The sequence below is a fragment of the Mus caroli genome, chromosome 12, assembly GCF_900094665.2.
Source record: "Mus caroli chromosome 12, CAROLI_EIJ_v1.1, whole genome shotgun sequence".
Taxonomy (NCBI): domain Eukaryota; kingdom Metazoa; phylum Chordata; class Mammalia; order Rodentia; family Muridae; genus Mus; species Mus caroli.
The window spans coordinates 10,861,593-10,875,597 of record NC_034581.1 but is presented as its reverse complement, the minus strand read 5'-3'; the positions used below and the strand labels follow the sequence as shown (position 1 = coordinate 10,875,597).

General features: G+C 37.8%; 1 long non-coding RNA gene across 1 annotated transcript in view; it reads right to left on the bottom strand.

Annotated features, from left to right (window-relative positions):
• Nucleotides 1-1,785: 1,785 nt before the first annotated feature.
• LOC115032770 overlaps nt 1,786-14,005 on the bottom strand; it is a 67,716-nt gene continuing 55,496 nt past the window's right edge. Inside the window, exons 2-3 of the long non-coding RNA XR_003838392.1 lie at nt 6,073-6,226; nt 1,786-1,851 (exon numbers count right to left, since the gene is read on the bottom strand). This is a non-coding gene — a long non-coding RNA (uncharacterized LOC115032770). The remainder of the gene's footprint in view (nt 1,852-6,072; nt 6,227-14,005) is intronic.

The following is a 14,005-nucleotide window of genomic DNA, read 5'->3' as shown; positions in this document are numbered from 1 at the left end:
TTAATTTGGCTTACATTTCCCCATCATCATAGTACATCAGTGAGGGAAGTCATGGAAGGAATTCAAAGCAGGAACTAGAGGCAGGGACTGAAGCAGAGAGAGTAGAGGAGTAGAGTGCTCTCTGTGGCTCACTCAAATGTTTTTTAAACTTCAGAGTACCATTTGCTCAGGAGCTAGCACTACACACAGTGAGCTAGTCCTTCCCACATAATAATCAGGCAAGAAAATTCCCACACAGATTTACTTTTAGATCATTTGGTAAAGGATTATCTCAATTGAAATTCCTTCTTCACAGATGAATCTAACTTATGTGAACATGACAAAAAAACAAACAACAAACAAACAAACAATTTAGCCAGTATACCATATAGGTATTGTGTGTTCACATATATGTTCATATATAATACTTTTTTTGAAAACTATGCATAAAGAGTGTAGTTACACAGGTATTTACCTCTTTGGGAAGTAGGGCCTCAACAGCAGTTATAACTTCTAAGGCCTATGAAAGTTACAGGAAAACCATGTCCTTTCTTTTCCATCCCTTTCCATAATTATCCGCTGCCCATCCTTTAAGATTTAGTCAAGGGACTTATTTCTGCAATGATGCTGCTTGAAATGGAAGTGGAAAAGTAAAAGATGTTTCAGAAACAGTTCAACACAGCCATTAGCTGCAGACAAGAATCAAAGCCGAATGAGCCAGTCAGGGCCTTGGTCGGATGTGCACAGTGCCCTCTATTCTGCAAGGCCTTTGGGAAGGTAAAACACAAAATGAGCAAGGCTGTTAATGCTGGCAGGAGCAAGTTCAAATTACTTTACAAACATAATGAAGAAGGGAAATCCATAGACTCTCATTTCCTCTCCCTGGTTATGGTCAACCCTTATCTGCCAATCAATTCCAACAATTGATTAGCTAATAGAATACTGCATTTACAGCTGCAGGAAATGGTGAATTCAACATTACTAGGAAATAACTGCCTGGAGGAAGAAAAAGGAATTGGCAAAGAGAAAGGAACATGGGGACACCTTCCATGGAGAGAGTTATTGTGAAGATAAACACACACTAACACACACACACAGAGTTTTGCTATAAAAATGCTTATTTTAGATTGGAAAAAACTCAGACTGCTCTCCTTGCAACTATGTTCAGAACGATTTCCCAGAATTGCAAAAATAGCTTTACTTTTCATTGTTCAGATAATGGTATACTCTTGTTTTGTGCATTCTAATTGTATCTTTTCATTGTCTCTGACTGGAAAGTAAAAAAAGAGCACACACTTATTTGACTATAAACAATTAAAATCAGGTACCTACTGGCTAGAATATTCCTACAATTTTTAATTCAATTAGTAATGTCCATTTAAGTCATTGTGGTTGTTAACTTCAAAGGCTTAGAAAGCTTCTCCCAACGCCTCAAGTATACGCCTATGCATTATGTTGTTAACTTGATGAAGAAATTAAGTCTCCTTAAGTATACTTAGGAGTCTAGTTCCTAAGTAAAATCCACATGGGTTTTAACTAAGTAGGAATAGTTTACTAGTGTTTATACTAAACGTTGAGTGTTCAAAACTTCAATTGGGAACATGTAAACATTCCAGAGCTTATAAATGACCAGTGTCTGTCAAGTACAAAGAAAACCAGATGTGAAGAAGTCTAAGATAACAGCAAGGTACCACAAAGAATGCCAATAGCAAAGATTCGGTGGGCACCCATTTGTTAGTGGGTTTTCTGTTACTATCATGAAATATCTAAACTAACTAATTTATGAAAAAAAAGGGTTATTCGGACTTACAGTTTTAGAGGAATCACCCAAGACAAAGAAGATTCTTATATTCTTGCTGGTTGAAGAACACGCTGCAAAGGAAAACACATACATCACCTACCAAGGGACAAGTGCAGAAGGAGAAACTAGTGTTATACAGTCCTTTGAAGGGGCACACACCCTGTGACAGTTAGTATTGGCTGTTAACTTTATAGAATCCATTTAGAATCATCTAGAAGACAAATATCCAGGTGATCCTGTGAGGGACTACCTAAATTGGACTGTAGATTGTTCATGTGTGTGATGGATTGCCTAGATTGGATTATAGTTGGTTGTGAGTATGATGGATTGTCTAAATTGGGTTAGAGTCTGAGCATATGTATAAAGGTTTATCTATATTGACTTAACTGTGAGGCTTATGTGTGAGGGACTGTCATGATTGTGTTAAGAGTCTAAGTGTTATCTACATTAGCTTAGTTGAGGAAGAAAGACTAACATGAAGCATGGAGCAAATAAAAAGAAAGAATGGAGTAACCATTATCTGCTTTCTGACCATGTGTGTAGTGTGGTCAACTGTCTTTTGCTCCTGCTACCAGAGTTTCCAAACCACAAGAACCATAACCTCAAACTGAGAAACAAAATAAACTCTCCCATGAGTTACTTTTGGCAAAGGTTTTTATCACAGAAAAAATAACTAAGATACTCTCTATACTAGCTATTTTTTGTGTCAACTTGACACAGGCTGGAGTTATCACAGAGAAAGGAGCTTCAGTTGGGGAAATGCCTCCACGAGATCCAGCTTTAAGGCATTTTCTTAATTAGTGATTAATGGAGAAGGGCCTCCTTGTGGGTGGTGCCATCTCTGGGCTGGTAGTCTTGGGTTCTATAAGAGAGCAGGCTGAGCAAGCCAGCAGAAGCAAGCCAGTAAAGAACATCCCTCCAAGGCTTTCTGCATTAGCTCCTGCTTTTTGACCTGCTTGAGTTCCAGTCCTAACTTCCTTGGTGATAAACAGCAGTATGGAATTGTAAGCTTAATAAACCATTTCCTCCCCAACCTGCTTCTTGTTCACGATGTTTGTGCAGGAATAGAAACCCTGACTAAGACATTCTCCATGGCCTACAGCTCTCCAATAGTCTTCACTTTCTGAGCATTCCATCACCTTCCAGTGGTGTCAACCTGAGTACCAAGCCCTCTATGTATAGACCCTGATAACACCTTTATCCATTTATCCATTGCAAGATAAGTGGTCATTGTAAAGCTCAAAATGACACATTTAGAGGAAATGTTAGAATGCTGTTTATTTTTTGAAATTATGACACTGGGCATTTATCTAAACATTCTGTATTCTGTTCTAATGTTAAAAAGGATCAAACAGGCTAGATCATCCAGTGGTCAGTAGTGTTAATGATTATCATTAATTGAGGTGGATTCTACAAGTTCCCTCTCCCCACTGGTGGACATTTCATCTAAGGTCCCTCCATTTGGGTCTTGAGATTTTTCTCACCATGCAGGTCTCTGGTACATTCTAGAGGGTTTCTCATCTTCCACCTCCTGTGGTTGTATATTTCCATTCATTCTGCAGGCCCTCACACCTCAATACCTAATCATGTTCCCCTTTTCCTTTACAATGGATGGATGTGGTTACCATCACAGTCAAAAACTCTGACCCAGAATTGTTCCTGCCTAAAAGAACTGTGGGGACAAAAGTGGAGAAGAGACGGAGGTAAAGGAGGTCCAATGATGGGCTCAAATTAGGAAAGCTCCAAGGAGAGGCTCCAGAGGAGGTTTCAAGGCTTGACACTATTACTGATGCTATGATGTAGTTACAGACAGAAGCCTAGCATGGCTGCCCTCTGAGAGACCCAACAAGTATCTGACTGAGACAGAGACAGATACTTACACCCAACCAATGGTCTGAAGACAGGGACCCCTGTGGTTGAATTAGGGAAAGACAGGAAAAACTTGAGGAGGAGGGTGACCTGATAGGAATACCAGCAGTCTCAACAAACCTAGATCCCCAAGATATCTCAGACACCAAGACACCCTCCAGGCAACATATACTAGCTGGTTAGAAGCCCCTGACCCAAATATAGCAAAGGACTGCTTAGTCTGGCCTCAAGGAGAAAAGACACACCTAACTCTTGAGAGACTTTAGGCCCCAGGGAATGGGGAGGCTTGGCAGAGTGTGGGGGTTGTGGGGTGTGTGGGGATGTGGGTACATCCTCTTGGAAATGGAGAAAGGAAGAATGGCGGGAGGAACTGATGGAGGGCAGAACAGGAGGTAGATTATGACTGGACTGTAAAACAATTTTAGAGATAATAAAAAGGTTATCATTATTTATGACTTATGAAAATATTTATTGTGTTCCTAGCTATATCTAGACTTGTCTTCTACACTAAACACCTATGATTATCTAAAATGCATAGATGGCACTATCTCTCTAACTTTTGTAGAGCCAAGACATTGAGCAAACATCCTTCTTGACTACATTCACCCAGAAGTTTTCAAGAAGCTTTGATAAAGCATAAATCAAAATGACATTTCAGCTTTAGCTCTTTGCTAGGTAAGGCTCAGTCACATGAGAAAGAGCCAGCCTTTCCTCCAGCCAGTCCCTACATTTTCATGAATGTGAAGAAGGATGGTGGTTAACTAACCTGATCAATAAATGTGTGGCTGAGGAAAATTCTAATTAAATCTAATGTTTTATGAATGAAAAGCCTAAAGTTTTATAGTGTACATTAAAATCAAGAGCACAGCCCAAAGGTAACTATTATATGGGTCTAGAAATATCTCAAAAACACAAAGACCAGAGTTGATAGGAAAAAAAAAAACCCAAATGAAGAAAACTCATCAACTAGTCCCAGCTGAAAGTTTCACCAGAGCCCTAATTTGAGGTTTTGTTGACAGAGCCCAAAAGTCCTCTCTTGTGTTACTAGAGTATTGAGTGTCTATGATGTACAATATGCTGGATGGATTTCATTACTATGCATGTGTTCCATTTATACTACTTTCTAGTTGACAGTAAAGGTTTTATTCAAAAGAATCATTCACATATTGTAGAAGTGGACAGGTATGGTATCCTCTCATACCCAAAATGAGCTTACTAGTGTACCATATAAGGAAATAATGAGACCAACCTCTGTTTTATTTAAAATATTTTTGTTTGTTTGTTTGTTTGTTTGTTTGTTTGTTCTTTAAATTTTAAATTATATTTTAATATGTCTGAATGTTTGGCCTGCATTTATGTCAGTGTGACAGGTACCTGACTGGTACCCATGAAGCCCAGGAGAAGACAACAACTAGTAGTTACAAACAGAAATGAACTCCCAAGTGGGTGCTCAGAACTGAATCTGGGTCCTTTGCAAGAACAGCAAGTACTCTCAACTGTTCAGCCAGCTCTCATGACCTCAATATCCTTTTTACTGTTCTGAGCAAACCATTGCATATGGAAAAGAATGTGTCATGTGTGTGTTCATGTGTGTGTTTGTATTTGTGTGTGTATGTATGGGGGGGATAGTTTTATCTTCCCAAATACACACACATACACATACATGCATACACACACACACACACCATTTGTAATTGTTTACTATGTTCAAAGGTAACCTTCCTCGCCCCAAATCTAACTGTGATTACCACAGGTTACAAATATACTTGGTAATTGATTCTTGTAATTTCTCTTTTTAAGATTAATCCCAATACCTTTAACTCCACATATCAAATTGGTTATATTTGTCTTCTAAAGCCTTTTGATATGAGTAGCTTGAATTAAGCCACATCTATTTACAGTTTAACTCATTTATTTAAGACCACTATGATTTAAAATTGTTTTGTGTTTTATAAATACTGTTTTTAAATCAGCACACACCTTTTTCGCTCAGATTTTTGTGGAACTTCAAAAAATGATGTCATTTTTACATTTTACTTTGTACAGAGTTTGTTTGATTCTTCTTGCTATTTATAAAAGGACTACCATCCAAGTGTGTTCTCAAACAAAGGCAATTCACTGCAAGGAAAACTCTCTACTCTCTAAATAAATGCAGGGACCTATTTCCTTAATTACCATGTTCCCATGAGCTAACTAATGCACAACATAGTATATATAGTAGGATTGGTTTCAGACAAAAAATGAAAAATTCAAAAGACAATAAATTCTAAGAAAAATGTTAATAAAAATAAATAAAAGCTGATACTTTAACTTTTTTAACTATTACTTTTGTGTTTGTATTAGATGAAGAAAGATAGTAATCAAAACAAAAAGAAGGAGAAAGAAAGAAAATGGGACAAGGAAAGATAAGCCATGATACTCACTGAAACTCAAAAACCCCAACCTTGGCTTCCCAATCTATCTTGTGTTCTTGTTCATCATGTGCCAGGCAGTTAGTGTTCCAGATCATTTTCTTGTTCGTCATGATTGTCAATTTGATGGTCTCTGAAGTCCACTAAGTTCTGTCCCATGGTGAATCTGAAGGGACATTTCCAGAAAGGAGAAACTGAGGGCAGACACTTGACCTGCAGAATAGATCTCACCTTCCAGTGGGAGGCAGCTCTAGGAAGAGATCTAAGTAAAACTCAGGCTGCTTAGGCAATCTGTGCTTCCTGCTGAGGAACATGTCTGTCTCATCCTAGCTGCCTCGGCTATCCTTCACTGAGATGAGTACCCAAGCCCAGGCCTTCAGCATCAGATTGGGACTGCTGAGGCTGCCAGTTTCATGGACGAAACACTCCCAAGTTCTCAGCTCCTTTAGCATAAGAAAAGTCATTGCTAGAATACCAAATCCCTTTTGTGTAAGTCAACCTAATAAGCCACCATGTATAATTTATATAAATTCCCTAAGATGTGTTCCTCTAACAAATATACACCTGTAATTACAATCTACAAGTGTCAGTTTGTTCTTTGATATAAAGTAATCTATATCCAGGATTCTTATTTACATCTAAGGGATGAACTATCTTACTTACTTAATTTCTATAAACAGGCATAAATAAATATTGGGACATATTTGTTCCTAAATTTTGACTTAAGAATGCATGAAAACATAGAATAGATTCTAAGGTTGTCTGAAATTATGCATAGCCTATTATGTCCTGATCATCCCTGAAAATACTGGGATTCTAAGCACTTCTTAGAATTACATAGTCTTGCTTACAAGCAAGGAGTTTTGATTTTTTTTAAAAATTCTTAAAACATAGCTCTCTATCACATGTGGACCACAGAGCTCATTTAATGCACCTACTCCCTGCTGCTTTCTTCCTTTGTTCCCACTCTTAACTCTACTAACTCGATAACCAAGTCTATAAGCTAAATTTCAGCATCAGCACCTGATCACATTCCATTAGGCTGTTGGCTAAATGCATCTTATCTTCTGTGCCAGTGGTTTTGTTTTTGCTTTTCTTTATTTGAAAACTGGGATGTTTCTAGACTACTATAGCAAATATATAAACAAACAAATAAATATTTATAATATATATAAAGTATTCATATTCAAAAATATGGATATAGACAATAAGTCATATATATTTACCATATATACCATAAGTATATTTATTATTTTCTAAATTCTGTGAAAGGTTTGAGTTTCATGCAGAGTGTTTTGATAATATTCATTACTTCCCAACTCCTCTCAGGGCCACTTTTTCCCATACACTGCCAATTTTGAATACTTAAGAAACAAAAGTCAAGGCAAATTTGTGCTGCCCAAATTTTCTTGGATGTGTAGGTTTCTATTGAGCATGTTAAACTTATAGAATATCCTCTTACAGAAAACACCCCTTCCCTCTCCCAGGAGCTCAAATAGAATAAGTCTGATTTTTACATCACTTTCAGCCAATCTCAATGTTTCCTTTGTTGGCTTTTAATTCCTTTCCTTTGTTGGCTTTTAATTCCTTTTGTCCTCACTCATTTCTTCTTATGGATGACTTTCCTAAAATCCTGGTTATAGTCACATACTCTATGCCAGATCCAGGCTCCTCAAATCATTTTGTAGCTCTGTACAATTGTACAACTTCAAATAATCACACACACACACACACACACACACACACACACACACTACATGCACACACATGCACACATACAGACATACACCCACACTCCTACTCAGCGAGGAGTATGTAAACACTTAAATGCCTGACCAGTCTTGTGAACTTCTCTAGTCCTACCTTTCTTCTTTGCCTCTGCACTGTTTGTTTCTACCTGATTAAACACCATTGTTCTTTGTGTGAGAAAAAGTAGCCAACAGTCAGTGTTACACAGAGACAGAGCCCAAGGTCAGGAATCAGAAAAACTAGAACAAGGCCAATGTTCCTGCAAACTCTGAGTGACTGTGGACTGCTCAGATGTGTACCACCAACAGAAAATTGAATTATTATTCATGGAAGGGATTCATAAAGCTCACAGTAGATACAAATACAATGGAAATCAATCCTGGGCACATACTTCAGCAATGAGGATTAAACTGTCAATATTTAACAACTTTTATTTAAATGATCATAACAGAGATTTTCTTCATATCAAGCTCCACTGGTTTATTTAGCCTGATAGTAAATGTGCATTTGATTTCTGTATGACACTTTCTCAAGCAATCAAGTCAAAAGCACTCTGCTAAATGTAGAATCATCTTAACTACCTTACCCATGTTGGCCAAATGGATCCAGGAAACAAGGTTAGAAACCATCCTAGAAACGACAATCAGCTTTGCTAACTTTAAAAGAAAGAGGGAAAAATGATAGAGAAGAGAGACCACTGCCTTATTGATAATTCAAGGTTGTTAACCAAAGGCTCCATACCTGCCTCACCACAAGCCCTCTATTTCCCAGGGATCAGAGGAGGGCAAATTAGATCATATATCTGAAGTGCTTGGACTCCTTGTAGGAAGGGGCCACATAAATCCTTGCCATTGTCACTTTCCGTTCTTCCCGTGCCTTTGACCTTAGCTCTCCGAAAGTAATTTATAACTGGTTGTAAGGGCAGCTGAGAATAGCTTCATCCACCTCCCCTGCAAACAAGCCTGCGGCAGGGAGTATGGGCTAGTCACACTCACTTGACCACAGGACTCCCCTCCACTGCCTGAGGAAACATAATTATAAGGACAACAGCCGCTGTCACAAGCCCTGTGGTGCAAGATTGAGTTACTGTCTGATTAAGTTGGTAGGCTGTCAGAGTGCTGCCTCCCACTTCTCTGGCATTCTCTGATCATAAGTGAGAATGGAGCTTGCTGTAGCTGTGTGTCCCATGGATACAGAGGAACTCTGCACTGTAGTGTACTTCAGAGGAAAGTGTTGCTGTACTGTTTTCTCTGGCCATGGTGTTGAGGAAATGAGAAGGAAAAGTAGATGTAAACGTTTCTTACAAGGGTGATGAAACACATCCTAAACTCTAAACTCTAAAAACTAATGAACTCAGCTAGTCAAGTCTTGTCTTATTTAATATTGTTTTGTTCTCCATTATGAAAGTCAAAGTCAAAAATATCTGTCTTTCAGAATGGTGTACTGGGGCACTGCTGTACTCCCACTGTGTGCTTGGACACTGCTGTACTGCCTCTGTGTGCTCAGACACTGCTGTACTATCACTGAGTGCTAGTTACTTCTGCTGCATGCTGGGCACTGCCACTGTGTACCAGGCCACTGGTGCACTGTCCTGTGTACCAGGGTACTGTTGCATTGCCCCTGTGTGCCAGGGTGCTGCTGCACTGCCCTGTGTACCAGGGTACTATTGCATTGCCCCTGTGTGCCAGGGTGCTGCTGCACTGCCCTGTGGGTCAGGGCGCTGATGGACTACTCTGTGTGCTGGGGCGCTGCTACTTGGAAGGATATTTCAGAGGACTGCATTTGCATTTAAAGTGGACTACACAGCAAGTGGCGTGAAACCACACAAATAAAACAAAGCCAAAGCCAAGAACAGAGATAGAATACTACTCCTTTTAAAAACCTTCAGAAATGTGGGGGAAATTTTAATTGTGAAACCATCTCAGACTTTGAAGAAAACAGTAAAAATAAAGAAGTCCCATGTGCCTATCACATAAATTCCCTAAAAAGCATACTATATTTGCCTTATTCTATGACTCTGTTATATTTGTGTGTATTGTTTATATTATATTTTTAAGAGTAACTTAATAAATAATGCCCATTTTTGAATTTTTTATTAAATTTGTCCTTTGGCAATTTCATAGCTGTGTGTGTGTGTTTGTATGTGTGTGTATGTGTGTGTGTGTGTATGTGTGTGTGTGTATGTGTGTATAACCGTGCATGTGTGTGTGTGTATGTGTGTATAACTGTACATGTGTGTGTGTGTATGTGTGTGTATGTGTGTATAACCGTGCATGTGTGTGTGTGTATACAAAATGCAGTCTGATTAATGCCATCCCCCACTCTTATTCTCCCTCTATCCCAGCAAGTTACTTTGGGACATTGGTATCTTTTTTATATCTGTACCCATCACAATTTTCCCAGTTATGTCACCAAATATTGTCATGCTCTCTCCAACCAGCTTGGCCTTCACAGAGAACCCAGTGACTGTTTCTGCAGTTCTTTGGTACTCTACTCTGCTGATTTTGTCTAATGTATTCTTCTGATAGGCCCCTGGATACTTCAGAAGCAAGAGGAACTCTGCATGTGAGTTTCAGAATGGTCTAGAGGTCTAGGAGTGTCCAACATTGGCACCACCACTAGCATCAAGGAAAACAATGACAACATGACAAATCTAGACAGCTTCCTCTGCTTATAGGCAAGGGATCCCACTTGGGATAAAGCAGAGGAAGGCAGTAAGATGCTACCACTTCTCAGACACTTGCCTTGCTGCAGGTGTGCAAGGCTCCAGGAAGCTGTTCAGCACGGGACATCCCCATCAGGACCCCCCAACACTTTCACCCTTGCCTTTCATGACTCTCCCAACATCATCCAACTTTTTACATGAAATTTAAAACTTACAGACTTTAAGTGTTTGTTATCACTCTCCATGGCACAATCATTTGTGGAAATATATTCATCTTTGTCTAATTGGAAATTTGTTTTCTATCTTTACAATTCCTTTAAAGGTTAATTTCTTATTTTGAAGTAATTTTTCCCTAAGTAGGTGCCTGCTTCTCTATGGCTACTTATTCATTTTCATCTAAATATTATATACAAGCCTATGATTAGTTTGTTTATGTGTTTTTATGTCCCTCATCAGACTGAATTTAGGAAAATCCTAGGTCTTACAAATCATTTCCTTCTTGGCTCCCAGTAACATGAAACATAGTTAAGCAATGTTAATTCATTTACTGTGTTCAAATTAAACAATAAAATGAGAAATGTGGAATAGAGACAAGTGAGAGGGGAAAATAAGCATAAATAAAAATTTTTAAAAATTAAGAGATTTTGTTTTTACAGGTTATGCATTGCTATGAATTTATTCTTCAAATTTACAAGGAGGTAAAAGGGATATGAAGATAGGGTGTTATTACGGTTACCGCCATATGACCTAATTCCTCCAATTACTAAACATGTTCTTTCTTGTTTCTAACAAAAAATAACACAGGGTCCTGTAGGCACTGTGGAACAAGCATCTGTGCAATGCTATATGGGAGCTGTTTGGAGGACTTTACGAGCACTGAGTGCTTTAAACTACATAATAGTACTATGAGGAATGTTTAGGTCTCAGGAGAGCTTCTATACTGTAAATTTCTAAGGACCCCAGATAATGGTAGGATATGTGAATTCTATTACTATTTAGCATGGCAGAAATTAAAACTGTTGAATGTTAAATGGGTTTAATTTAAAAATATTATATAACACATTGACATAAGAGGAATACATTGTTTAAAAATACCTCTTTGCATAAAGGGAAACATTATTCATGGCATAGCTTTCTAATTTCATGGCGTCTCTAATGAGTGATGTAAAGTTAGTGTCTTGTAAAAAATCCTGCTTTTATATTCGTGTTGTTATGTTACATTATTTTTGTTCAAATAAAAGTAAATTCAGCCTCAGCTAGAAATGTGATTGGATATTTGATATTGTATTTCCAGTGTTAATTATTAGGTAATATATGCCAAATAATTTAAGTACAGTTGAATATAATTCATTTGATTTTTGTCCCTTCAAATGAGTCTGATGTCCCATGTAAGAAAAATTACTAGTTAACTTAAACCTGAAAGAAAAATGTAAAATTATTTTATAAAAAGGCTCTAATCTTTATCAAAACTGCTTTATAAATACATTTTTTTCCTTTTTTTAATTAGGTATTTTCCTCATTTACATTTCCAATGCTATCCCAAAAGTCCCTCATACCCTCCCCTCCAACCCCCCTACCCACCCACTCCCACTTTTTGGCCCTGGCGTTCCCCTGTACTGGGGCATATAAATACTTTTCATTGCACAAGGCAGAATTCTCAATTGAAAATCTAATAATATTAGTTGTGTTTGTGTTTAAGGTTTCTTTTAATGAAGTTAGGTTAATTTTTGTTTGTTTCTTTCTTCTCTTGGTGAAATCTGCATCCACTGAGTTTTTCACAGTCTATGCAAATTGAACTGCAAAAGTGGCAAATAGTTCTGTGTGGAGACACTGGAATCTTCTGAATTGTCCTGATCGCTCAGAATTATACAGAATACACTCAATATTGAATTAACCCATTTTGGAAGTGGGAAAATTAGAATATAGGTTTTCATTAGACATCATAAAATTTGGAAGTGTCAAATCCAGGATTCCAAGACAAGCATTGAAACTTCACACAGTTCATGGTTGATTCAAATTCCATGTTTCACCACTAATGTTTTGAGTAATTTACAGAATGTTCAGAAATACTGATTCAAATATACTATGCTTTGATCAATTATTATTGATCAAATATATATGCTTTGATCATTATCTTTGGAACCTAGCCTCCAGAGTAACATGAAACTGTATTATTAATATGTGTTTAAGAAATGACAGAAAGAGCCAGGTGGTGGAGCACACCTTTAATCCCAGCACTCGGGAGGCAGAGGCAGGAGGATTTCTGAGTTTGAGGCCAGCTTGGTCTACAGAGTGAGTTCCAGGACAGCCAGGGCTACACAGAGAAACCCTGTCTCAAACAAACAAACAAACAAACAAACAAACAACAACTAAATGACAGAAAGAACTTTCCATAGGCAAAAGCTCAGAGAAAAAGACATAATTTATAGACATTGTTGCAAGCCTAGAGAGTTATCATAAGCTGGTAAGATTTTATCATTTTATTTTATTTTATTTAATGCATCTGAGTGTTTTGTTTATATGTATGTATGTGCATCACATGCATAGTTGCTCAGAAGAGGGTATTAGATCTCTTGTAATTGGTGTTAAGAATAGTTGTGAGCAAACATACAGATGCTGGATATTGAACACAGATCCTATTACTGTTCAGCTCCTAGATCAATATTTTCCAATTTACCTTGATTGTCCTCTTATAGAGCAAACCAAACAAAGGCATCCCTAAAACATAGTCTCCTGTAGGTACCTCTGTTACAATCTAGTATTTTGAATTACCTATATTTTTTTCTCCCCATAATTTCCCTTCTAGATCACTGACCTGCCATTCTTCTCCCAATGATACCCAAATGAAATTCCTCTTTGTTAATTAGTATCATGAAATGTGCCTTCATCTCAATCTTTCAGAGGCCTTGAAATTTCTTGTAATACTCCCACTTTTTAGCTTCTCTGATCCCACCTTCTTCCCCCTACCTTCAAATACTAACTCTGCTTGTTATCTTCCAAGAAAGTGGAAGTTTCTCAATGTTGCTACTGGTGTTACTGTTCATAACATCTCATCAATTTACAGGGCTTAAAAAACCCTACTTTAGTGCTTTTCAAATTTCATAATTCGGTGACCCTTTAATACAGTTCTTTATGCTGTGGAAAACCCCAACCATAAAATTATTTCATTGCTACTTCATAACTCTAGTTTTGCTACTATTGTGAATCATGGTGTAAATACCTGATATGCAGGATATCTGATATGCAACTCCAAGGGGATCCTATCCCATGGGTGGAGAACTACTGCTTTCTTAGTAATTAATCCAAAAGTTTCATCCATTCTTGATCTTCTTGAGAACCCATTTTTGCAATAATACAAGAAGCAGTGAATTCCTGATTATCCTTCTGAGATCTCCATCATTCCAAATACCTCTACTGTTCATTAAGTGGTGGCACTATGCATTCAGCCAATCAAGCAAGAATTGTGATGAATCATCTAGGGCTGTCTCTCTCTCTCTCTCTCTCTCTCTCTCTCTCTCTCTCTCTCTCTCT